Below are 26,909 nucleotides of genomic sequence, written 5' to 3' on the forward strand. Positions count from 1 at the left end.
TAGTGTCATGAGAGAGGGCGTTCACGCAACATTTCGAGTCAAGGCAGAAATACTGGGTAACTTAGTGAGAGAGCACTTTCTCATGAGATTTCTGGAGCAATATGATGGCTTTAGAGGGTCGAAGGAAACCCAGGCCACTAAATGCTTATCTGACCTGAAGCTCCAGTTCTTCCAGGGTTCTCCCATTTCTTGCCAGAATCAGAATCACTCTGTCAGTAGGCCTGGGCCAATCAGGACGTTCCCCACTCCCGATTTACCCAGGCATACTCTTTAAGCCTGGGGAAGCTATAGGAAATTTGTCTGTGCAGCTAGGTGGAAAACCAGCTAGCTGCTGCTACAGACTCTGCTTCCTCATGCTGTTCCTGACCTCTGGTTCCTGACCTGGCTTTGCCTCCTGGCACTGATGCATGGTTTCTGACTCAGCTTGTCTCCTGCTTCTGGTTCCTGACCCCGGATCGATCGATTGACTCCAATTCCTAATGTTTGATGCTGGCACTAGCCGCGAGGCTGGCCACCAGTGACCTACCCCTGGCGGGGGTTAAGTAAAACATCACAGCTCTAATTCTGACAATTCACAAATCAAATGAGAAGCTTGTTCCTGCACCAGAAAGTCCCCAGCCAGATCAGGGAACATTCGAGTGTGATCCAGCAGCCTAGCCCCAGACAGAAAGAGATTGTCGGAATGTTTCCCAAAGAGAACCAAGAATAAATTAAGGGGGAGGAGGGAAAGCAGCAGGGCAGGGTTGGGGGAGGGGGGCATGTCCTGAAGTACCTCCCTCACAATGCCCAGCACTGTTAGTGGAGCAGGGACTTCTGGGTAGCTTCCAAATTGGAAGCACTACAATTGTGGGATGTTGTCCGGAGGGTTGATTTGGCCCTGGCAGCTGCCATGCTTGACACTTCCTGTCCACCCAGAGACTGCCAGAGCTTAAATAGAAAGAGAGGGAGTGACTCAGTGCTTCAGGTGAGGAGTAACAGAGAAGGATGGAGAACATGAGGAACAGCGAGGGCGGAATGCCCTCCCTCCTTGACAAAAGGGCTTTTGTTCTCCATGAAGTGATGCACGTGAGCCAGAGCAAGGAGGGTAATAGCAGCACGAGCGGCTCTCAATGACTCTGTAGCCTCAAAAGCATGCTCCTCCGCTCTCCTGGCTGGTGTGTGTGGTCCACCGATAATTCAATGGGGAACCAGGGAGTCTCAGGAGGTGGGGGGAAACATATCACCCTGGTTGGTTTGGCCTCAGGCTAGGGCCTGCTCCTTTGCAGGAGAAGCTATGTGGAACCCTTTGCTGCTTGTCAGAAATCTTCCAGGTGTTTCGCAAAGTTACCTAGAATGTAATAAAAACATTTTTGTAAACACAGTGAATTGGATTCTCCTTTCATTGACACCACTATAAGCCTCTGGATTTCAGTGAAGCTATTCAGTGTAAGCGAGAGGAGAATCATCGCTGGTCCAAAAATTTCAGTTTTCCAAATGAGGGTGGAAATGTTCATAGAAATGTCAAATTATAATGGCAAAATACTAGATGAATTTTTTGTTAAAAAAAATTTTTTATTACAGCTCTTGAAATTAAATAGCGTTGTGTTTTCTCTGCAAAAGGTGGGGAGCCCAGAGGCTCAGCTGGATTCCTTATTTATGCTAACTCTCAATATGTTACAGTCTTTTCCATCATCTCACTTCTCCCTCTCATGAGACTCTCTCTAAGCTACCTCAGGTGTTCTGGAGTAAGTGTTGCATTTCCCCACAGCTGCTCTGCTCCGTGAACCGAGACACACAAGGAACAGTCTGGCTAGGCAGTTCTTTAGTGATTTGACAAAGATGCATCTGGTCAGAAGATGCATGAAAAGAGCTTTGGAGAGTGCATACCACTCCAACTGGGTGGTGCTTCCTTGTGGAAGCCATACAGAACTGTACAATAGTCTGTCTTAGCAAAATCTAGATGCTTCTCATACTGGAAGGGTGGATTTATTGGCTGTTGCTATACATTTTATACAGTAGGATTAAATAAACAGTTAATGGTTTGCTGGGATAGATGGATGGGTGGATTTACGGTCCCTAAGCAGCCACATTGCCTGTGATAACTTATGCTGTTCTGATCTGTAAGAGGATTGAGCAGATTAAATGAAATCATGAGACATGCTATGCAAATTACATCCCAAATCAGATTTTCTGAGAGAGATTAGTGGCGGGGGGAATTGTAAACAGTAAACTTTTTTTTCTTGTCTTGACTATAGGGTACCCTTTCCAAATGAATTAGCAAAAGGTCAGCCCTACAGCTAGCACTAATGCCTTAATATTCTCAGGAACAGTTTTAATGAAAAAAAAAAGCCCCCCTTGCACCTCGGGATTACGCAGAGCATTCCAATATTCCTGTTCCCTGCTGATTGGCTAATATTCTTGACATTTACTGGGAGAAAATCTAAAACAGCAGTGAAAAGTCTTTGCGTGCCCATTTCCACTCAGCCTTAATGCACGCAACAACTCAAAACTTTCATTATATCTGGCCTCTAGATCAATAGGACATTTGTGCTTTTAACAGATTAGTGCCTTTGACAACTGTCTGCTTACACACATTCTGCTGAAGAGCATGGACAGAGATGTAAATCTGTCAACTTTCATGAGCACTGTGTCCAAGGACCTGTAGGAATTTTGCATTTGGTTACTTTGTCTTTTTAATCTCTTTTGTTCCATGGTTGGGCAACAACATATTGAGCGATGGATTTGAGAACTGAAGGCCTTAACAATCATTGCAGCTCCAAGTTTTATAATCTACCACAAACTGATCTCATTTTCAGGTGCTCTGTGTTTTTATGTGCCAACTAACTTGGGATCAGCTGCTGTGACATAATGTACTTGTTCCGATGTTTGAATAATACAGTTACTGTCCAAGAAACAGTTAGTCTTATTGGATTTGCTCAGATCTGAGAAATTTATCTGCGCCATGTACCAAAAATTGTGTGCAACAAAGTAAATAAAAATGAAGGTGGGTTTGTTATTAACTGCAACTTTCCAGACAGCCTGTATATTTGTAAAGGGACTCTGTGAGGTCAGACACATAACAATGGAGACCGAATAGAGTAGAAATATGGCACCAAATCTAAGTCTTTGTTGTTTGTCTTGGGAGTTTTTGTTCCTTTGATGGTTTTGTTTTTAAGGGATGATAAAGAGAAATCAGTCCATTTTTTTTAAATTGCAGTATAAAATATATATTAACCAACCAAGATTCTCCTGCAGCGCTTTTCTCTAGTGCAGAGAACCAGACAGTGAAACTGACTATAAACTAAAGGAAAACTGACTGGTTTGTTTTCAATAGTCCAAGTTGAGAGAAATGGCAAAGGTAAACAAGTGCTGAAAAGTCCATTCGATTTCTGAAGCGTTGGGTTTTTAATAATCTAATGTGATTTGTTTGTAACACACTGAAGGAAATTAACTTGTAATAAGTTTAGTTTTTAGCATGCCGGTGTCCCCGTGCCACTAAATTGGGTGAGAGAGCAAGAAAGACAGTGAGACAGACGACCGAGCCTGGTGTTCCGTCTATTTCGATAGCATGTCACTAGAAGGCGGCAGTACCCCGGGAGATAGAGGACTGCCGTGAAACAGTTAAACGAAGCTTGTTAAGGTAGATGGTGGCCCTGTAGAATTGTAGAGCATCAGGCTAACCTCCATGGCAAGCTTGTGCCATGCCACCAGCTGGAAGGACAGCATGGGATGGCCTCCTAAGCCACCTGCCAGGCAGCCTCTGATCAGACAGCACAATTGCTCCCTCTTCTTTCTCACCCTTTGTCCCCCCTTATTTCTGTCTTTTCAGCCCACTTCCCCCTCTCCCTTTTGGCCTACTTGTACCTTGTGCTCCTTGTCCCTTCTCCTCCCCCTTGTGCTGCGCACTGCATCCCGCCTCTCCCTTCCCTGAGCTCAGGGCATGGCTCCCCCGCTCTGAGGCAGGGTGCTGCTCAGAGGGGAAGAAAGCCAGGCTGCGCCCAGTCAGGTGGGCATGTTTCATCATGCAGGATCGAGCAGGAGCAGGGCAGACCCAGGTGCCATTGCAGCAGAGCCTGCAGTCCCCACACATACAGCACGGTGCAGGATGAGGAGCCCAAGCCCATACGTTCCGTAGCCCCTCGGTGGCTGTGTGTCGCAGGGAAGAGCTGTTCGTGCTGCACACCGTGACCGCACAGGAATCTGAGGACGTAGCAGCTACAGAACTCAGATTCTTCTTGTTCAAAAGCACAGGACCCTAAGGCTGGAGTTAAAGCAGAATCTCTATGGCCTAGTGCAATGTAGGTTTTCAGATACGTAGTGGAGGTGTTCTGATTCCAGTAGACCAGTGGTACACATACCATGGGGGTACACAGAGATCTTCCAGGGGGTACATCAACTTATCTGGGTATTTGCCTAGATTTACAACAGGCTACACAAAAAGCATTAGCAAAGTCAGTACAAACTCAAATTTCATAGAGACAATGACTTATATACTCATATAGCAATGGTCTATATACTATAGGCTGACATGTAAGTGCAATATTTATATTCAAGTTGATTGTTTGAATAATTATATAGTAAAAATGAGAAAGTCAGCAATTTTTCAGTAAGAATGTGCTATGTCACTTTTGTATTTTTATGTCTGATTTTGTAAGCAAGTAGTTTTTAAGTAAGGCAAAACTTGGGGGTACACAAGACAAATCAGACTCCTGAAAGGGGTACAGAAGTTTGGAAAGGTTAAGAGCCACTTCAGTAGATCTCAGAGATAGACTTACCCAATAGACCCTCACTGCAGTATCCCTAGACGGACTTAGTATGATGTTCTAGGATAGGGGTTCTCAAACTGGGGGTTGTGAGGTTATTACGCGGCAGGTTGTGAGTTGCCAGCCTCCACCCCCAAATCCTCTTTGCCTCCAGCGTTTATAATAGTGTTAAACATAAAAAAACTGTTTTAATTTATAAGGGAGGTCGCACTCAGAGGCTTGCTGTGTGAAAGGGGTCACCAATACAAAAGTTTGAGAGCCAATGTTCTAGGATGAAATTGAGACTTGGGTTCAAATCCCAGCTTAGCTACAGACTTCCTGTGTGACCTTGGGCAAGTCCCTTCCTTCCCTCTGCCTCGGTTCCCCCGCTGTAAAATGGGGATGAATGCACAATCCCACCTTCTGGGTAGAGGAGACAAGCCATTCATGGTTGTGAGGTGCTTGGATACTACGTTTGACTCTTTCTGCTCGTTCTGTCCCCTGCTCTGTTCTTCGGTCAGTCCAGACTTCTGAACGTCATGGCTTGCTCCTGAGTCATTGTCCTCCGGGGTGCTGAGCTGGCGTAGCAAGGAGCAAGCAACTGATAATCAGTAACTGAGCAAGGAAAGAGGCTGCTGTCTCAGGGTCTGAGACTCTGCCAATAACACATAAACTGGAGCAAAATGAATCTCACTGTCTGGGGCAGCATTGCTGACAGGGTGGGAACTCTCAGGGCCAGCAGCTGCGTGGAGCACACCACAGACAGGAGCTCCTGATTACACTCCTGGAGGAAAACGACAGCTGAGCCCTCTGTCCTGGGGCTCTTCTCTTCTTCCCCCTGTGGGCTGGTCTACACTAGAAAAGGTTTGCAGGTGTAGCTATACTGATAACAACTTGTACCAGCAAAACAGTGCTTTGCTGGTATAGCTTATCCTGAGTCCTGGATTGAAATCAACTATGCAGCCAAAAGCATTTTGATGTCACTATCATTGCAAGTACACTAGGGTTTTTGAGGCATTTCTGTCCCAGTAAAAACAGTCACACCCCCTAATCGTCATAGCTATTCCAGCAAAGTGTCTAGTGCAGATTTGGCCGTGCAGTTCAGGCAGCAAAACAATGGCTGTGGATGTTACCAAATAGCCACGCCTCGTCCTGAGCTGGGGAAGCCGTCCCAGCTGGCTTACAGGTACGCTTGCACGATGTGCTGCTCAGGAAGAGCCTGCAGTAGCTGAAGACACCTTTGCGGTGGCCTGGGGTGCATGAAATGATGAGTCCTCTCCCTTGGCGCATGTGCACTACAGAGCAACACTGTAGAGAGGACTGTAGTGTATCCCCCAAAGAGTGTGTCTCACAGCCGTAGTTGGATCATTGCATTCTGAGTCTGATGCACTTCTCCTGCATTCCTGAAGCACTTATCCCATACAGCCCAGTACTGGGAGAAGGGGCTCATGGCCAGTTTCCAAATATGAGGCAATGCATTGTGGGACGGCATCTGGAGAACCCACTGGAGAACATCACTACTTATGATTTATTTTTTCACACGGGGGAAGGATCATCATCATTACCTCCCTGGTAAAGCCAGATCTGAGCTGAGAGCCTGAACCCAATTGTTGCAACCATGCAATAAAACGGATACTCATGACACGTCTAGTATAGCTGTTGAGTGTGGGCGCACGGCATTGTCCAGGCATCACAAACTGCAGGGGGCCGAAGCAGCCAGGTATTCCAGCACACGTTCACCTCATCTTAGACTGACCACACACCGGCAGACTGATTCTTCCATATACATTCTCCAGAGAAAATCAGCTACTTTATAGACTTCCATTTAAATGTGCCTGTAAGCCTGGCTGGCTGGAGGAGAGGACAAAAAGCAGAAGGAGAAATAAAATGAGACCTTGCTTTTCAGTTTCACTGCTGCTCCTGTGTTTTGGGAGTGGGGGCCGTGGGGGAAATGGAACTGTGCGGACTTTCACTGGAGGCCAATGATTTTCCCAAACGCCTGTTGCTGCAGCTATCATCCTTTGTGTACTCCTCTATTCAGCCTGAGATTTAGCCTTTCATTTCAGCGGTCTGGGAAGAACTCAAGGCTCTAACCGATCATCAACCCCTTTAGGCGTTCTCATGTTCATTAGGCTTCATTATTTTTTGTTTTCTTTTTAAAACCCAGGATTGTTGCTCATGAACTGCATGTTCCATTGGCTTCCTGCCATTTGGAGAGCGATTGCACTTTCAGAGCAGCCTTTTCTGCTGTAAATCAGGGCCATTCCCATAAAAGCCCCCAAACGACTCAGTGAAATTTACACAGGTTTTTTTTTTTTTTTAAGGTATCATTAGTGTGTAGATCCAAGTCCATTTAGAATTGCCCAGGCCAGCAACTTTGCAACACAGTCAGACGTTTTATTGTGCTTAATTTTAGGTGCTTTGTTTTGTTCGGATTTGGCCTCCTGTAACCCACACACCTCCTGTGAAGGTGGAAAGGAGCGTGTGTGTGCACACGCTCTCACGACTCTATGCAGAGAATATGTATAGAAACCTGCAGTCACAGACAAGTCCTCTCGCTGCAATAAATTATTGTGTATGTGACCAAGACTTTACCTCCAGTACACAGCACTGTGTGCCATGCCATTTGCTACTTGGGAAAATCCAGTGCCCACCATAAGTGTCTCACACAATCCTTCCCCCCTCTCCCCTACCCTGGCTGCTGAGTGCCAGCAAAGCCACTCAACATCAGGGGCATTCGCGCTCTTGCTCCCTGGAAAGGAGGGAGATCCCCTGGCATTGGCCTTCTGTGCTGCCACTCCCAAAAGACCCCATGTTTCAGGGGTTCTCATCACAAATCTTGCTCCCCTGCAAACCTTTGCACAATGGGACAGCTCCAGCTTGCTGCCAGATGGCCCTCTGCACTTTGGGAGGGGGCAAGGTAGTCTTCTGCCTGGGGGCGTGGACTGAGTATTTACAGCACCTGTGAGCAGAAGAGGAGAAAGATGCTGGCCAGAGAAATGTGCTGGGTTGCAATAAACATTTTCCCCATTGGTCAGTCTGTGCCAATTCACATTCTCCCTGGATTTGTGGATAAACAGAAAACAGCAAGAGGTCATTTTCCCAAGATGTAAATCCAGCCTGTCCATTGAGTGAAAAACCAGCATGGGGCCTAAGGCGCCATCGAATGTTTCATAGTTCAGGGCCTGAGGAAAATAGTTTAACCTGTCTCTGAGCCTCTGGCAGTCTTGCTCCCTGGCCCCAGTCCCACCCCCACGCATTCTCTAAGCTCCTGATTCCATAGAGGCCTACTTGGGGTAACTTAACTTTACCTTATTTACATGGTGTCTTGAGTACATACCACTGCATAGCCGAACAGCTCCCAGTTGGTCAGAACTAGAGCTGAATGAATAGTGGACTTTTAGTTTGGGGGACCAAAACAAAACAAAAACAAGAAACCTGGTTCAATTTGAACCAAAACCTTTTTTTTTTTTTAATTTCATTGAATCAAAAACTAAAAAACAAAACAAAACATAAGAACAGACAGACTGGGTCAGACCAAAGGTCCATCAAGCCCAGTATCCTGTCTTCAAACAGTGGCCAATGCCAGGTGTCCCAGAGGGAATGAACAGAACAGGTAATCATCAAGTGATCCATCCCCTGTCGCCCATTCCCAGCTTCTGGCAAAGAGAGGCTAGGGACACCATTTCTGCCCATCCTAGCTAATAGCCATTAATCCTCCATGAATTTATCTAGTTCTTTTTTGAACCTTGTTTTAATCTTGGCTTTCACAACATCCTCTGGCAAGGAGTTCCACAGGTCAACTATGCAATGTGTGAATTTGTTTGTTTTAAACCTGCTGCCTATTAATTTCATTTGGTGACCCCTAGTCCTTGTGTTATGAGAAGGAGTAAATAACACTTCCTTATTTACTTTCTCCACACCAGTCATGATTTTATAGACCTCTGTCATATCCCCCTTTAGTCGTCTTTTTTCCAAGCTGAAAAGTCCCAGTCTTATTAATCTCTCCTCATATGGCAGCCGTTCCATACCCATAATCATTTTTGTTGCCCTTTTCTGAACCTTTTCCAAATCCAATATATCTTTTTTGAGATGGGGTGACCACATCTGCACGCAGTATTCAAGGTGTGGGCGTACCATGGATTTATATAGAGGCAATATGATATTTTCTGTCTTATTATCTGTCCCTTTCTTAATGATTCCCAACATTCTGTTCACTTTTTTTGACAGCCGCTGCACATTGAGTGGATGTTTTCAGAGAACTATCCACACTGACTTCAAGAGCTCTTTCTTGAGTGGTAACAGCTAATTTAGACCCCATCATTTCATATGTATAGTTGGGATGATGTTTTCCAATGTGCATTACTTTGCATTTATCAACATTGAATTTCATCTGCCATTTTCTTGCCCAGTCACCCAGTTTTGAGAGATCCCTTTGTAGCTCTTCGCAGTCTGCCTGAGTCTTAACTATCTTGAGCAGTTTTGTATCAAAATTTTTTCAAGGCAACAGAAATATTTCAGTTGACGCAAAACATTCTTGTTTGTTTCAATTTGGCCACTTTGGGGTGTTTTTTCAGTTTTTGTGGGGGGGGAGGGTTGTAAATTGGCCACATCTAAATTTGAAATACCATTTCAAAACAAATATGTCAAAACAAAACATTCTGACTTAAAAAAAAAGACTTTTTTTTTGGCCCAAACGATTATTTGATGAAAAAATTTCACCCAGCTCTTGTCCTGTCACCAGTTGGAGAGTTATCTCAGGCCACTCCCCACTAGGGCAACTCTGGGAGTTCTCAAAATAGAGCCCCAGAGTGGCTGAGATTGAGAATTAAATGCCACTTAATGGTTCTTGTGATGCTAAGGGCCATTTTTTGGCTCCTGCGCCGTGTGTTTCTTCTTAAACATTTCCAGTTCAGTTCAATTTGGTTTCTATTACGGTAGGCTGCTGTGGGTCTCCAGCTTGTTGATCAAAGCAAAACATGTTGGCTGACACTGTAGTGATTCAAATAAAGGGGTGACCTCTCCATGAACTCCCTGGAAAAGGACACAACTCCAGGTTGACTGGCTGTTAAGGTTTTCTGAAGACACTAGCCCTCTGCGAGACGCACTTCCATCATTCCACCTTCAACGTTTAAAATCAGCTGGAAAGCTCATGTTTGCTTTAGGTTTTTCCTCAACATTTTTGATGCATATTTTAGTTTCTCCCTGGACATATGAGTAATTCTTTTCATTGAAGAATTTATGAGGAAAGGAGATTTTTCTCAAGTCTTGAACCCCAGTCCCAAGGAACCTGAAGAGGTAGTTTGGTGGAGGTGCGTAGACATCTCTTCCTGCAGCAAACAGACTGATGGGAGCAGACATGAGCGGTGAATTAGCATTGCATAGACCCACCGCTCTGCTCTTCTCTTGTTTATCAGCCACGCTGTCTGGCTGGGATTAGGCAACGTTAGTGGCCACAGCTGAGGGTTTCCAAAGGCAGATGCATGAGCTGGCATCATGACACCGTTTTTATTTGGTTTTGATCCATTCCTGGAATGCAAATTCAGAGAGAGGAAAAACATATGGGGCCAAATTCTTCCTCCAGATACATGGGCTCCAGTCCCATTGGCTCCAACTTCAATGGGAGCTGCACCCGCAGAGCTGCTGAATCTGGCACGCCGTGCTTCAGGGAGGGGGAAGTGCAGAGAGAGGTAATTAAATGGTTGTAGAGGGGCACACAGGAACTCTGACCCAGCTGGACCTCTCTGAATACCTTCTCTCCACCAGGCACATTGCTCTCCTGCCTGCGGCTGCACTCCTCCTGTAGCCAGCATCCCACAACCCAAGGCAAAGGGCAAGCCCCCTTCTGAGCAGCCAGGATGGTAGTGCAAATCCTCTCCATGTGCCAGTGTTGTCAGGACTGGGCCGCTCTGGGACATCTTTCATTGGAAGGAAGGGCATCTTTAGCCTTTTCCCTGCAAGATAAACTTGGAAATGTGAACTGATCTCTGGGATGGGGATGTTCCTCAGCGTCCAAGCCAGGGTGACTCTGAAAGCCAGGGTAATGTAGTGGGGGCCCATACTAGTTTCTGGCTGTGGGGCAGTGCCTCCTAGGATACTACTGGCGGTCCTAGGTCTGCTTATCTCTGGGCAGCCAATGCAGCCTCCAGTAACAGGAGGGGGCAGATCAGTAGCATGAGAGCTAGCAAGACCTGAAGTCCTCAGCACGGGCCTGAATTCTATTGTCTACGTAAACACCTCTCCTAGGGGTGTGGTGAGAATGATCAAGCGCTGTGCTAGGAGGTAGGTGCTTCCGTGTGGATCACTAGTCTAGAGAGGTGGGGGAGAAGGGCAGAGAGAGACAGGACTACGTGGGGTGGAGGCGGGCAGAGAGAAGGCTACAGTGAGCAAAAGGAACAAAGGAGAAGAGTCACTGAAAGATGGCAGAGAGCTAGAAGGTTGTGGAGAGAGCGTGAGAGGGAAAAGAGACTGCTGAGGAGAGATAAATGAGATGATAAAGGAATAGGGATGGGAAATGGGCCAGACACTGGATAAAAGAGTGAATGCCACTTATTTATCTCAGCACTAGTGTGTGTTCTCTAGTGTCCTTGACGGGCAGATGTCCTCCATGTTTGCCAGTTTGGAGGAAAGGCTTTGGATGGGACTATGTGGAGAGTGCACTGGAGAGAGTCTGGGGTTCAAAGACTGGAGATAATGGCCTCGTACTCAGCTGAATGTACCCCGAACCCTCTGGTGGGCGGGGGCCTCACCACTCCCAGCCCCTGGCTCATTCAGAGACTTGTCCCAGGCTAAATGAATAAAATGCTGGTAACTATTCCCAGAGCCCAGCACAAGCTCATGAGTTCCACTGCTCTCGCGATGGAAGAAGCTTTTTTTGCATAAAATGAGACCCCTACATCTGGGGTCGGGAGGTCCAAGAATCATTTCAGTGACTCCCCCTAAAACGCAGAGCTGGGCCCTGGACATACGGGTCAGATCCTGGTGAGATGGAGTCTCTGCAGTCTGAGAGAGCTTTGAACAATGGTTTTGAAGGCAGACTCCAGACAGCCAAAGCTAGCTTTGAGGACCAGCCTGGAACTGTCCTACTTCTGGCGGATAGACAACTATTCTTTTCAATGGGCCCTGATGACCCTCATGCTCCTTTAGTTTCCAGATCATGGTGGTGTCTCCCCAGTCAGCATTCGCTGTGCACATTGAGAAGGAAACCTTCCCTGACAAGCTCCCTAGACTGCTCTGCTACCTACCTTGAAAAAACACGTCACATTGCTGTGGTGACCTTAGCTGTACAAACTGGAGCTGAAGCATTGAGATTCATTTATTCACAGTGTCTATTCCAGTTAGGGTGACTTAGGCAGGCCTCCTGTTTGATGCTGTTGTCAGAAAGAACAAGCCTGTAAACTGTGCACCTTCAACAGCCTCCAGAGCGTGTTTGAGAGGCTGACACTGAATAAGTATTATACTGGATTAAGATGCTACAGAAAGGCTGTTCTCAGGTTCGGTGCTGTGGTTTTAAGTCTTTGCATTGCACTTCTGCCAACGTTCGCACTATGGCTCCAATCTAACATTCCAGGTTGTGCTTCTTTAGCAGATAAGCCACAGGAAGTTAACAGAGGAAGAGCAAAAAATATGTTCCCACAACTGGGGACAACATACTGACCTAGCTCAGGTTTTTCTCTAGCTCTCACCAGCATAGAACTGAAACTTGACAGTGAGACGAGAATGACAAAATGTCATTGTCTAAGCAAACACAGAGTGCCTGGCTGTTGATATAACATTCACCCCACTCCACTACCTGTGCCCTCATTACAGAGCATGTGGCTTTTCCAATCGTCGTATCCAGTCCTCCAGAGTGAAGGCTTTTGTACACTGTTGCTGGCTCTGCAGTGTAGTTAAAATACCAATAATAGGATTTACCAAGACTGTAGCCAAGGTGTAGCTGCTGCAGGGTAAGAAATAATGTTACTTGAGAACTTTGTAAGCAAGAGGAATGGTGCTCCCAAACTGACCTTTCCAAAAGCCCTCCAATCCAATGCACACAACTCTAGCATAATCTGATTTGTTTCAGCAGAAGCCATGGGAAGTGGCAGCTGCAAAGGAGAATTACTTTAGTGTCAAATAATGCCCAGAAAATGACACCTCTGAACTGCATTTGTCCCTGTGAGAAGGACAAAGTAGCTCACCCATTTGGTAAGGTGCTTCCCGAGAGCTCTGAATTGTGTCAATTCTTTTCAGAAAGCTAGATGCACAGTCTGGCTAGAATGAGAGCCAAAGAACCACGGATATTGTTGATTTTCTGCAGTGAGCAGGCGCTGCAGAGCTGATGGCTGATTGTACAATAGAGATTATGCCTTGTGAAACTCTACAGGTTTTTGAACTCTCCCTTTTTTCCACCATAAAAAGAAATGTAATCAACCCTAAGAAGCCCCGACAGTCTGCAGACAGCTGTATGGTAAATAGTTTACAGTATATTCTGCCTGGGGATTCAAAGTTAATTTGGAAAGAGCCAATATGGTTATTCAGAGCTTGTCAAGCACAATTAAAACATACAAATGTCACGGAACCACAGTGATATCGGCATTCACCTGGAGAAATGTTCGCCCGAAGACTAATTTGCTCTCCACCCTCTCTCCATCCTCCCAAGAAAAATCTCCAGGGCAGAGTGTGAACTATTTATTTTGAAAATGCTTTCCCATTACCGACATGCTCAGAAATAAATCTTCCAGTGTAGAGACATATTTTTTCCCTCATTCCCACTCCACTTTGGATCTGTCCCCATGAAAACATTTTGTACTTTGCACATACTGTGCCAGATCTTCAGCTGGTATAAATCGACGGAGCTCCATTGAAGTCAAGGATTAGGCCAAAATGTTCAAAGTTTCATAGTATTTAAGGCCAGAATGCATCATTATATCATCTAGTCTGACCTCCTGTATAACACAGGCCATGAAACACCACCCTGCACCCACACACCGAGCCTAACTATTAGAAGAGTTACAGCCCTCAGGAAACTAAACTGAGCAAACAGAAGAGACTGAGGGGCACTGGTGCCCAAGGCCCCTGTCCTGAATATGGTGATCAGTCTGACACTGAGCAAGAACCGGTCAGGTATCTAAAACAGAGGATGTTCAGTACCAAAGCACTTTTCCACCCCAACCAGTACCCTGCCTGTAGACCTGGTCGATCTCTCCTGCTTCACAGGGCAGCAAAAACAAACCAACAAAAATACTATTTTGCATCAGGAAAAAAAATCCTTTCTGACCCCTTCAGGAAACTGGCTGAAGGCTTGAAGCATGAGATTAGATTGCAGTAATTATCCTAATAGTTGTTAACTCACGTTATACTCCTAAACCCCTATTTACATAAAAATGGCCAGATATACTCAGTACTTGCAGTGAATGTTTCAAAGCTTCTGTCTTCGATCTGCATGCCAGTCAAGGAGTTCCAGGTTATGGGGACCACTGCTCTTCGTGTAAATTCCAGTGTATGGTGACAGCAGTGCTTGTGAAGCCATATTTATTTTACACGTATTCCATGTGAATCACAATGGAGTGAACCTCTTTATCTTTGCAGACCTTCTTCAATCTGCTGAGAAAGAATATGATTTTCTAGCACTAATTTTAAAAAATACCCCTGGGCTCATTGGTACCACCAAGCCCTTTGTTGTTCCTCACGTAGGGTCTGATCCAAACCTAATGAAGTCTTTCCACTGACTTCAATGGACTTTGAATCAGACCTTTACAACCAAATCCCACACAGCTTTACACATGTGCTACCTTTGTACACAGTCACACCAATGGCCTTGTGCACCGTTCATTAAGTTGAGCATGTGCATAAGTCGGGGCAGGATTGGAGTCTCACATTGCAAAGCTAGAGCTACATTGTCTGTGAAGTGGTCCCCATTAAACACGGAGATATTTTTGGCGATCCCACCTAATTAACTTCGGTTTGTGTTGGGGTTTTTAACAGCAAAGACCTTTTGGTCACATTATTCAACTGTAGGATTGAAATATGACTCCTGAGTTCAAAGGTTACAGGCACATAATTCCTCCGTGCATTTTAGGATCTGGTCCAGCAGGAAGGAGCAGCTCTCAACCCCAATTTTAATTTATTTCAGGGGATGGATTATTACCTCTTTCTACATTGCAAATTTGAGGTTGTTTTTATTTTGAGGGATTAGTCATCATTCGTAAAGGGAACATAAAGGGTCAGTCATAATAATGTGGGTTTGAATTAAACTTCTCAACTTCAAACCCCTAAGCCTAATAAGATTAGAATGTGCATACCTCAATACCACATTAAAAGGTCATGTTTTCTGCCCAGAATACTTCAGCAGCATGCACTTCAATGCATTCTGGTGGCATCCTGAGTGAACTTCTAATCACACCATATTAAATTGGATATTAATGAAAACTTCCAAGGGATGTTTATATTAATTCCAGAGGAGAAGCACAAGACACACCTCAGACCAGAATCCAAGCTTTTTTTTACTTCACTATTCACAGCTTTTTTTTATTTGAAACTGGGCAAACCATATTCTGCTTTAAAGAATACAAACTAGCACTGTAGTGACTTGTTGGGGGAAAGAAATGCTCTTTAGGGATTAAATTCTCCCCCATGAAGCAGGCCTGCACAATTTATGCCCTACTTTGAAGGCTTAAGTGTGACCTTGTGCTGACTCTCTTTCTTAGAAACAATTGCACACTGACATATTTACCTGGGAAGGACCCAGGTTCGTCACCACTCTGCTTTTGCTAAGGCATTGGCTTAAACAATAGTTCTGCACATGGAGCAACATCAGGACTTGGCCCTGAGCTTGAAATGATAACTAAGCCTGGAAGCTACCAAGGTTTTTCATACTAATAATGTTTTTCCGGAGCACTTTTCATTATGTGGGATCCCAAAGTGGTTCACAATCTTTATACATGCAGTTTTGCCATTAAAATGCAGCCATCTATGGTGTGGAGGCCATCAATAACAGAGGAGGGAGACGGAAATTTGGGTCAAGGACATTCTAATGTCCACACAGGTCCTTCATTACTAAGGTTTCTAATGGATCTCATCTTATCTACCAGAGACGGCTGACAGGCTGAGTTGCTCCTGACAAGATTTATTTATTTGTATCCTTTATTTTTCCAGTTTACACAAGATGCTGAGCTCCATCTTCCAAGGCACAGACATAATCAGTTTTAAAACACACTTGTTAATAATTTCTGTTTACACCATGTCAAAAGATAACACATCAAGGACCTCCAGCTGGACCCTTTAGAAAAATCACTCGAGTAACTAGATGAGTCTTTGCAGGTTGGCACATTCAACCTTGTCAGACCTAAGGCTGAAGGAATTTCCAGAGTTGACCTTTCCAGTGCTCACACAGTGTCATAGCCTTGAGATAAGTAAATTTAGGGTTTATAACCTCAAGTAACCTCAAATCTCAGGGTGAAGCACAAAGCGAGATTCGGTCTCAAGATTCCACACATGCATTTACTGATCAAAACCAAAACTTTCAACTTCACCTGAAAAATCACTGGAAGGTCGTGCACACTCTAAAGCATAGGTGTTAAATGCTTTCTGCATGAAACCCTATGATGTTAATGGGCCATTGGCAGAGAATCCTTGTACCAGTGCTGCATGATGCATTTCCTCACTTTGGACAAGTAGGCACAGTAAAATAATTATTTTTGTGCCACTGTCCCAGGTATGCACCCAACCTCCAAAATTATCCTCAAATCCCGTATGAAAGGTACCTCCACTCAACACTGTTGAATGCTTTCTCTTGCCACTCTGCAAGGACCTCATTTTTCCTGATTGCTTTTGGGGTTGAAGACAGGTTTCTCATGTTTACAAATATGGATCATCATAGATGAACCCCAGTTGACCATGTAGTCAAGATGGTAAATATCCTTCTAGGTTCCTGACCAGAAAGTGCTGAGCAGCCACCCTCTGAAAATGTTGTCCCGTTAAGTGATCTCAAGTTGGACCCCAAAATCACTAGTCACTTTTGAAAATCTCAGTCACATCTCTGGAATTTTCCGATTCCTCCTCAATCCATGTATGTGAACAGTCCCATTTACATCACTGGTAACTATGCACTCCGTCAAGGTAAGACTTAGGCTTAATCCCCAAATAATATTTTTTTTAAATTTAATTTAACCGATATTCAAAGGCAGCATAGGAATTTATGGGCTATGGTTTTTCTTCCTGTCAAATAGCTTGCAGTGTAATAGCTGCAAATCTGATATAAAAGATTTCTTTTAAAGGCATTGATAGATCTCAGTAAATAATTAGCTCAGTTTCTAGGACTGCTTCACAGAGATATTAGACTATGAAACAATTTAAATGGCTGCTACTTAAAAATAATTAAAAAAGCTTACTCCAATGTACTACAAAAAACAGAACAGAACCACCAACAAACAAAACATAATACCCCTGGGAAAAAATCTGAAGTTCTGCCTACAGGAAGAAGAAACATTTTAAATTGTTATCTAGTCATACCTGAGTGCATAATATTTTTCAGCTGCTAGTTTACATATATTTGCAGCGAGAAGGCTGTATTTGACACAGAGAGCCAAGAATTTGTGTCTTATTTCTGTGAGACAAAACAAATGTTATGAAAGTGTTTTCATGCACAGTCTGTGACTTGCCAAATGGTCCAGAAGGGAAGAGACAAAACTAAACTATTCCTGCTCTAGGCAGGCAGGCAAACATAACAAATACAAAAGGCGTCTTTTTAAGCAAAGTATATAGTGCTGGATTCCCTCTTCAAGAAAATTAAGAGTGTCACTTGCAATCAAGATCAACACCAGGCATTAGCAACGGCTGGAGTAGTGAGAGTTTCTCTTGCTGTAAGAGATCCACTGAGGCGAGACTCATGTGAATAAGCAGGACTGGAAAGGTTAAAAACTAAAGCTAAAGGACTAAGAAAGTGGTTATGCTGCTAGAGAATAATTCCTGAGTAAACAGAACTTGATACGGTTACTCTTCCTAACGGCTCCCTTTGACGCCTTCCTCTCCTGGTGTTGCTGTATCTTTGATGTCGCCTCCTCTGTTTGGAACAGCTTCCACTTATCCATGTGCAAAGAACCATTGCTTCCTTCCTTTCTTCCTTCAAATGCCTCCTTGGAACCCATGTCTTTTGCAGAGCCCTTCAGAGCTGACCTTATCTTACACAATGTCCCTGCACTTGTCTCCTTGCCTGAAATATTGTCCAAAGTATCATATTTATCTCTTTGAAACTGTGAACGTTTGGGAGCCAGGACCCTGTCTTTGTATGTGTTCAGTAAAGTTCCATTCAGATTCCTGGTGCTATATCAGAAACGATAATATTAATGGGGTGTGTGATCCACTGCTTTTTGCTGCGTGAAATCAGAACTGTTCATCTGTGCACTATAGACTCTACACTGCTTAATGCTAATCAAGATTCTCCTTGAACACAAAGGGCAGCCTGTGCTTTTGGAGCCAGAAGGTTTGAGTTCTATCCCCAAAGACACTTTGAAATTTCAGGTGGCCAGAAGACTGACCAGTAAGTCCTATATGGACAGTGGATTTGGCACAATACTATCACTGCTTTTCTTATGTTTGAATTTGCTGGGAAAGTACGTCAAAGAGGCATGTGCACACGCACACAGTGTTCAGCCTCTGTGTTTGCTCCCAGCCCTCAACACTGCTCAGAAATACAGACATTGAGCACTGGAAGCATATGCAAGGTACTGGCATGCAAAAAAGACACACGGAGTGCTCTTCCTTCTTCAACACGCTCTCCTGCCACCCCTGGGTGCATTCCCCTCTCCAGCATGTACGTTTACACACCGGAACAGGGTTTGCCCACATCAAGTGTGGAACTCTGCACATCAGCCCCAACGTGACGCCCAGGATGCTCACAACAATTTCATAGCAGCGCCAGTGTCTTGAAGTCCAAGAGCATGCAAGACCTGATCTAATACTAGACAGGCACGAATGCTTGCCCTGCCAGGCCTGCCTCTGAGGGTGGTTGTGAGGAGAATTCACTCATATTTGGAATGGACTTTTGGAACCTCAGCTGAAAGGTGCTGCCGAAAAGCAAAGCATTATTATCAGTGGGGAGGGAGCCATTCTTACTGGCAGAACCCACTGGAGTGACAGTCCCCTCTGTGCAGCGGGCCGGCACCAAGCCAGGCACCTCTGAAGCCCTGAACCCCCAAGTGAGTGGTTGCCATGAGGAGCCCTGTTCTGAAAAGCCTTTCAGTCTACATGGGACACAGGCCTTGTGCTGCATTCTGCACAGGGAGAACTTTGCAATTAGGACTGACTCCCTGCCGCTCACCCATGTGTGCAACCATATTCGCTAGAGAGCTGAGACACCTTTTGGTTTCTTAACCTGTCGTAGGTACTTCTCTGGCCCACCTCACAATATTTAATGGATTTATCCTCTCAGCCCCCCAACCCACTATGGCTATTATGTCCACTGTACACAGAGCTACTATGTTCACTGTACACAGGGGAAACTGAGGCCCAGAGACACTAAGTGACTTGCTCAGGGTCACACAAGGGGAGTCTGTGGCAGAGCAAGAACTGAGCTCTGGTCTCCCAAACACCAGGCTAGCTCCATAGCCACTGGACCATCCTTCCTCTCTTCCTTTTGCTTAACTCCATAGCTGGCAGACGCCACTGCTGTGCCAACCCTTTTCTTGCTGTTTCCTCATCCGTCTTTCATTGGTTCCATGTGAGGTCCATTTCCCTCTGTGGCCAGGTTCTCTGCGTCAGGAAGGGCTTCCTGTGCCCGGGACTAATAGAGCACAATAGGCAGGCTGCTGATGAATCCCCTTTGTACCATTTAAGATGTGTTCGGATTTCCTGTGTTACACTTGGCGGAGGGGAGGGGATGCTTTGTGGTGCTTGCCTCCTCTGCCCGCTCCTGGGTGAGGCTTTGCACACCAGCTGCTAGGAAATGCCTTCACGTGAAAATATGTTTTGTGGCATGCAGTAGGAGGGAACTGGACTTTGTGCGTGTTCATTCCTAGGTGTGCATCAGACAGAAAACGGCAAGTGGTGTGATTTAACAAAAGCCTTTCCGGATATCTGCCCTTATGGCAACTGCCAGACTGGGGGGTATTAAGCACTTTCAGAGTAATTTTTAAAGGCTGCTGTACTTCCTCTCCAGCATTCAAAAGACCTGACTCTCCAAGAGGGACGCTGAACGCACAGATGAGGATGAAGGTAAGAGCTCAGAGGCTGCACAAAACAACTGGCTGTAACTCATCAGCGCTTCCCAGCAGGGCATCCTTACAAGTACAGATAAGAACAAGCCAACGAAGGTGGAAGGAGCAGCCATTGCTGCAATGTTTGGGGCCTATTTGTCCGTCATGTCCGCAATGGCCTCCCTGCCCTGTAAACATAAGTCACCCCCAGCCTGTATTATGTGAGCAGTGCTGTGAACACCAGCCCTTGAGCACACTTCAAACCCAATGAAATCAACAAAGGGATAAAGGCCCTTTCCACTCCCTCTTTGTCATGTCTCTGCAGCATGGAATGTGGTGCAGCATCAACAGACTAATTTTTTCTCTCTCTGGCTTAAATCTTAAAACCCCAGAAACAAATGTGGACTTTGTATATGGCCAAAACAAAAACACACCACTAAGCACCACTTTGGCAGAGTGTGAAGGGAGTGGGGTTGTTCGAAGGTATCTCCTCCTGGGAACAGGGCTGGAAATGTAATCTCCGGTGCAAAGTAAAGATCAGCTCCTTGGAAGAATCTTTATGAGACAGAGCTGAAAGTCATGGATGCTTGAGCAGATTCCAGAGGGGAGCGGAGCGATGTTCTTTCCCTCATTCCCCCCAGCCACACACACACAGACCCAAGCAAGTGAAAAACAATCATTTGACACGGTTTTGGTGCAATGGGCAAACCCATGACAGTGCATGCAAATTCATTGCCTGTGCAAACCCCCACACTTAGTGCACAGGGGCATTCCTGCATACAGATCAGGAAGATGCACACATCTGAGAACACAATAGTGGAAACGTGCGCTTCCTCCTACCAGCTCTGTGGTAGGCCCAGGAGTGGTTTTGCACCAGGGCTGCAGAATAGTGAAATTCTCCCTTGGTGTTTACAGTTCCTTTGTTGAATCGGTGTCCATTCTAGTCTCTCTTTTGGCTAAGCCTGAAACTAAGCTAGCCAGGAACCTTCAAGACATTGCAGTTTTTGAAAAGACTTCTTCCAGCCAGAAGAAACACAATGGAGAGCACACACTGCAGTGTAGGGCATATTTTGTTTTAAAACACTTTTCTGCAGTGCCTAGGGAGAAGCATCATTAGCAACATTTTGCATCGCTATGGAGTATGGGATCTCAACCAGAGGGTCGCGACCCCCGGGGAAGGTGTGTATAGATCCAAAGGAGAAGAGACCACCCTACCTTTCCTAATGGATAGGAGCGGTTCCTGAAACATTTTCCTATTGTAACGTGGGGTCACAGAATGGAACCACTGCCGCACAGTAACCTACGCTAGCTGAAATTCACTCAGGAGGCAGCCTGCAAGGTTCTGCAGGAAAACTGAGCTGAACCAGAAAAATAGGTCACTCTAGACACAGTCAGCTTGGATTTCTGTGATACCTCTAGGGCTTGCCCACAACTTCAGTGCAATTAAGTGATTGTATCTCTTCTTCCTCAAGGGTGGGAAAAAAGCCTCTACCCTGGGTACACAACCCTGATATAGTACATCAGATGCTGGTTCACGTTTGGTAGCCAGTAACATGCTGTCTGTTCCAGAAGCCATGGTAAGTCTGGTGGTTGAGAAGTCCTGACAAAGGGCATCTGCAGATTTTAACTGACAAATGTCTTCCTTCCCCAAAATATAACTTACTGTACAGTGAGATTTAGGTTCCATTATTCAACATGAGGCCACATGGGTTGGCTGAGTCTTTGTGCCGATGACAGGGGGAGGACTCAGCCTGGGAGAACGGAGACAAGCCCTTCCCCAAAAGTTCCCATAGGCCTTGGCAGAGGCAAGCGGGGAAACCCTCAAATCTCCTGGAGTCATCCCGAACAGCTTGTGGGCTGTGTCAGCCAGCTGTGCACTTGGAGCTCCTTATCGTTGTTGTCAATAAGATTTGCTTTGTGTTGCTGGGAAGTCGATTAGTTCCCCAGCACCCTGTCTTAACGGGAAATAACTGGAAGAGTAATTAAATGTTTAGAAGAAATGAGACAACACAGAAGGATAAGCATCTGCAAGGTTAAAGCCTGTCTGCTTCTTCGCTCCAGCTTTACCCCTTGGAATTCAGCCAGATTTAACTACAGTGGTGATCAGCGTTCATTTCTCTACGTTACCCACAGATAACACGACCACACGCCTGGGGGCCAGCACAGCTTGTGTCCAGTGTCTTCCGGTAAGCGCCCATCAACACACCACGGCATCCGCTGCTGCAGATCTGGTTCTGGTCCGGCTACAGTCTGTGTTCATGTGCACAATGGAGATGGTGGAGGATGCAGGGTGTGAGTGGCTTTCATCCCTGTCCAGTCAGCCAGCTGCAGCACCGTAGGTGGGCAGGGCCCAATTAGCATGCTGCGCCCATCCAGGAAACACTGGCACGCAGGCGCCGTTCTGCATGTGACTGGCCTGCAGCCCTGCAAAGTCAGTGTGGCGCGGTGGGGAAATGACAGGGGATGATAAAACAGAGGAAGGCAGGACAGTGGACAGCTGGCACTCCTGGGGGAGCGGTAGTTGTGTCTACGACAGGATCATTGGGCATGCTGCCTAAAGGGAAAATGTAGATGGAAGAAAAGTTGCCTTGTGCCCGTTCCCATGTAGTGATGGAAAAAGGGGGCCTGGAAAGGGCTGGTTACAGTATTAAACGCGTGTTTTTCTTCTTGTTATTTTCATTATCAGTTGAGCTCTCTTGTGCCTGGGAAGACACTCTGGTGACTGGACAATGAGGGGAGGAGACCGAGCAATTGAGAGAGAGGACTCCAAGCCAAATGGAGCCCAGCCAGGCATCCAGGTGCCTTCTAAGCCCTGCCTTGGGGGACCTCAGGATCATATTTTGATCATCTGCAAAATGCAACATGTGGCCCTCTCATTTTGCTGCCTCAGGTATATGGTGTTTGGTTTGTAGGTGGCGCTTTGAAGAGAACTCCCCGGTTCCAGGCCTGCTTTGTAACCCCACAGCTACAAGGCACGTGGGAGGGGCTCTCTAGAGATGGAGAGAGTGCGGGCTGAGCAAGTCTGCAGGAGGAGTCCTAGGAGCAGCTGAGCCCAGGTGGGAACACTGAGCTGAACGTTGGCAAGGTATTAATGATTTCTTCATTAGCAAGGCCGTACCTCAGCAGTGGTGATCACCCAGACCCTGTGGGGAAGCCTCCAGACCCTCCTGGGAGCTGGTTCTGTGTGGGGAACAGGGAGTATGCACAAAGACTTTGTCCCTTCCAGAAGTACAGTGATGGGGAGACAGGAGATTTGCAGAGACCACAGGGTCTGGGCTCACTGAGGTGCACTGGCCAGAAGAGGCTTATTACTCTGTTCACTCTAGGCTACCATATGGGCTGAGGGCCAGGAGCAGGTGACCTGGTTTGGATTACAGTTAATAATAATCAACCCCAAACGTGAACATTCACTGATTATAGGAGCTGAACCTGTTTTGAATTTCAAACATTTTGTAGAGTTTAATTTTTGAGATTTGTGTGTCCAGCCGAGTCAGGAAGCAGAAGCGTGAGGCAAAGACCCTCACTGTGATAAGCGCCACCTGGCTGCAAGTGGGATGCCCCAGGAACCTCACAGAACAGCCAGTTCTTGAGGGATTTCCAGCCTGAGCCTGCAGACATGAAGGGTTCAGATGCAGTTCGGAGAAGTTGGGTGCTTCTCTGACACTCTGGAGATTCGCCCATCCCTGAGCACTTTCCCAGCACAGCGGAGCTGTGTTAATCAGCATCCTACTGTCACTGATACATAATTGTGATTTAGGGCATCTGTCAAGAAAGGCCAAGCAATTTCTGGGACTCACAAAGGATTCAGCAAAGGTGGAAAGTTGTTTTTTGTTTTTTTTTAAAGAACTATTCAAAGGAAAAACCCTTCTCCTTTGGCCCCTTTGGCTTGATTTCCTGGGTAATTCATGTACAGCACATTCTATTAAATAATTGAAATCCAGCACTATTCCCTTCCCCTTATTTAATATCCTAATAAAACAAATTTAAAATCTGCTTTCCTTGAAGCTACGTCAAGCTCCCTTTTTAATAAGGCAACCTTCAAGGGACTGTATCTTAGGTCTGTTGACATCCTGTAGGATTCCAATGTTGGTTTTCGTCGATGAACTCTGGACAGCCCTTGCTCTCTAGACTTGCCCTTACTCACAGATGGAGTCGCACTGATGATAACATGTAAAGATATATTTGAGGGATTGGGTCCTATGGCCCAGATCCCAAAAGGTGTCGAGGTGCCTGACGTGCTTTTAGGAGCTGGGCCCCTGTGGCTGCATTACACCACATCTGTTGGTGCCAAGACCAAATCAGAAAGAGACTAGAATAATTAGTGTCGATTTCAGGGCCGTTGCAATTCCGAGCTTCCCTTGGGATGGCAGTATTTCTCCAATGTGCTACTTGTGGTGTCTACCCACTCTTGACTCAGACCTGTTACTTAAAACAGCAATCCCTGGTGAGAGAGACAGAGCTAATTCTGCTAGCTTGCTGACCCACATTTAGTGGGTTAATGAATGTTGCATTCCTGTAGGACCTGACTTATATTATGGCACATTTAAAATGCTGCCACCCTTCTGTCGATTGCCATTTAGGAGCTGTAAGTGCAGTCCTTCCCTCCTGTCACCAAAGGAAAGCAGTTACTTTTAAAGGAGACGTGTTTGCCTGAAACCCCCAACTTTGAGGCTGGTGTTGATCTTGCTGAAAAAAGGGTTAAGTGAGTTCTGCTGACTCATTGAGGCAGGTGGCTGTTTCTCCAAGCCAGCTCTAAGGGAGGTAGCAGAGGCTGTCTAGGGGAGTGAAGATCTAGGGTGTGGGTTGAGCAATATGAGAGAGGAACTCTAGGAGCAACCAAGCCTAGGGAGAAGGTGTGAGCTGAACTTTGATGTACTACAGTTAATTACTTCATTAATAAAACCAAATGCCGTGAAGGAGGAGAACTTTACATCAACACGGTGTGGGAACTTTGTTGAAGAACCCCTTTAGCAAAGGCTGCTGCTCACAGTAAGGCCTTTCTTTCCTGCTGCCTGACTCAGACTTGGATAAATGAAGTCTAGTTGTTAGGCTATTTATCCTGTAGCAGGAAAGGTCCCTTATTCTGTCGCTGTGATAACAGGGACACACGCTGGTCTAATCTCCTCAGACTGCAAAGAGCTCCAGAACAGTGTTTACAAAAGTTTACCGTCATTTATTCTGCTGTGCATCAAACAGTACATGCTGCAGTTTATTCCACTGGGTCAAATCTGTCACCAAAACACACCAAACCAGCTTGCCCTAAACATGACAGCATATGTGAACCTAGAACTGGGGGGCTGACAAATTTTTAATTTGCAAACTCAAACTGATTACCCTGATAATCAATAACTTCCTTCCTTTTCATACACAGGGTATATTTTGGAAAGGACATGTCCATTTCATTTTCATTTTAACTTAGATTGCCCCAAGGAATTTATAGCCTCTATCTGCTTTTATTGTTGATACAGATCTTTATCTGCCCTGGACTTATAACTGACATTTAAATTACACTGCAAACAATGAATCAATATTTATGGATTACTGGGCCAATACATTTGCCAAACGAGTTGTTATGGGAAACAGGACAATGAGGTCAAGGTCAAGGCTTTGTCTAATGAGGAACAGGAACAGATAACAACTTCCAGCCTGATATTGACTGTTTAATAGGAATGCATTCATGTTAGTCATTTAATTTAACATACTGAACTTCTTTTGATTTTCTCATTCTTATTTTCCCACTGATGATCATTCAGAATTTGAGACAAAAAGCATGTTTTTCACACACACACGCACGCACACACTTGGGTTTTTTCTCAGGGCTGTTGGCAGTATAAGTTATGGAGAATAAATTTGAATAACTGTTCAAAAGTGGTGTTTGTCAGTCAACACTGTCTGTAAATTTTACCTGAAGAAGAGCGCTGTGTATGACTGAACGCTTGTCTCTCTCACCAACAGAAGTCAGGCCAATAAAAGATATTTCCTCACCCACCTTGTCTCTCTAACAAATTTAACCTACAGTTCAGAAAACAAGACAAGCAATCTCTTATACCTAGATTGCTACAGACATGTCCTGGCTTTGGAATACTCAGATTTCAAATGTTTGTTTGTGTAGTTGCTCTCATCAGCTGAAATCAGATGTCAAGCTGGCAAAAGAGCACTTGAATATCTTTTTCTGTCCCGCCTCTTGCCTAATCGTACAGCATGTTTGTTCAGAGGTGGCTGCTGGTCTTACATCAGCAATAGCAAAAGGGCTGATAATTAGTAGTTTGTGCTTTTATAGCGCTTTCTATCTGAGGATCTCAAAGCATTTGGCATCACATAGTTCAAGTGAGGAAGGGAATTGCTATTCTCGCTGTCTCAGTGGTGAAACTGAAGTATGGTGAGGTTAAGGATCTGAGTTTCAGAATTAGGCAAGTGCAATTATGTGTGCAAAAATGTGAGTTTAATAGTGTGCTTAATTTTCTAATGTGATTTCTGCACATACTCATGCAAATCAGGTAATTGCACATCTAGCCATATACTTGCATTTGCAATTACCCAATTTACTTGTACAATCATAGTAACTTAACACATAACTCAGGTGGGTAATTATATGCACATTTTTCACTCATAACTATGTGTGCCTAATTTTAAAAATCAGGCAATCAATGACTTACCCAAGGGTGGCTCATAGATCCTGCTGGGGCTAGAACACAGATCCTCTGGTATTTACTTCTGTACCTAAACACGAATCCCGGTTTTTCTCCCACACAGTGTGCACTTGTCTGTGTACATAGGTGTATAGATATGCCAATGGCAGCAGGTATAGATAAACACCCAGACTTTTGGATGCTTGTCCAAACTACATTAGGATGAAAATCTCATGTAAACAAGGCTCCCACAAAATTTACAGAACCTCTTATTTCCAGTGATGATGGAGGAAGAACGGTATCTTGACAAGCTCGATTCCAGTAAAAAAAATAAAAATGCAGAAGCAGCAAAATGATGGGGAAAAAACCCTACCTAAATTTAGTTT

This window comes from Lepidochelys kempii, chromosome 10 (assembly GCF_965140285.1).
Source record: "Lepidochelys kempii isolate rLepKem1 chromosome 10, rLepKem1.hap1, whole genome shotgun sequence".
In the NCBI taxonomy this organism is placed as follows: Eukaryota; Metazoa; Chordata; order Testudines; family Cheloniidae; genus Lepidochelys; species Lepidochelys kempii.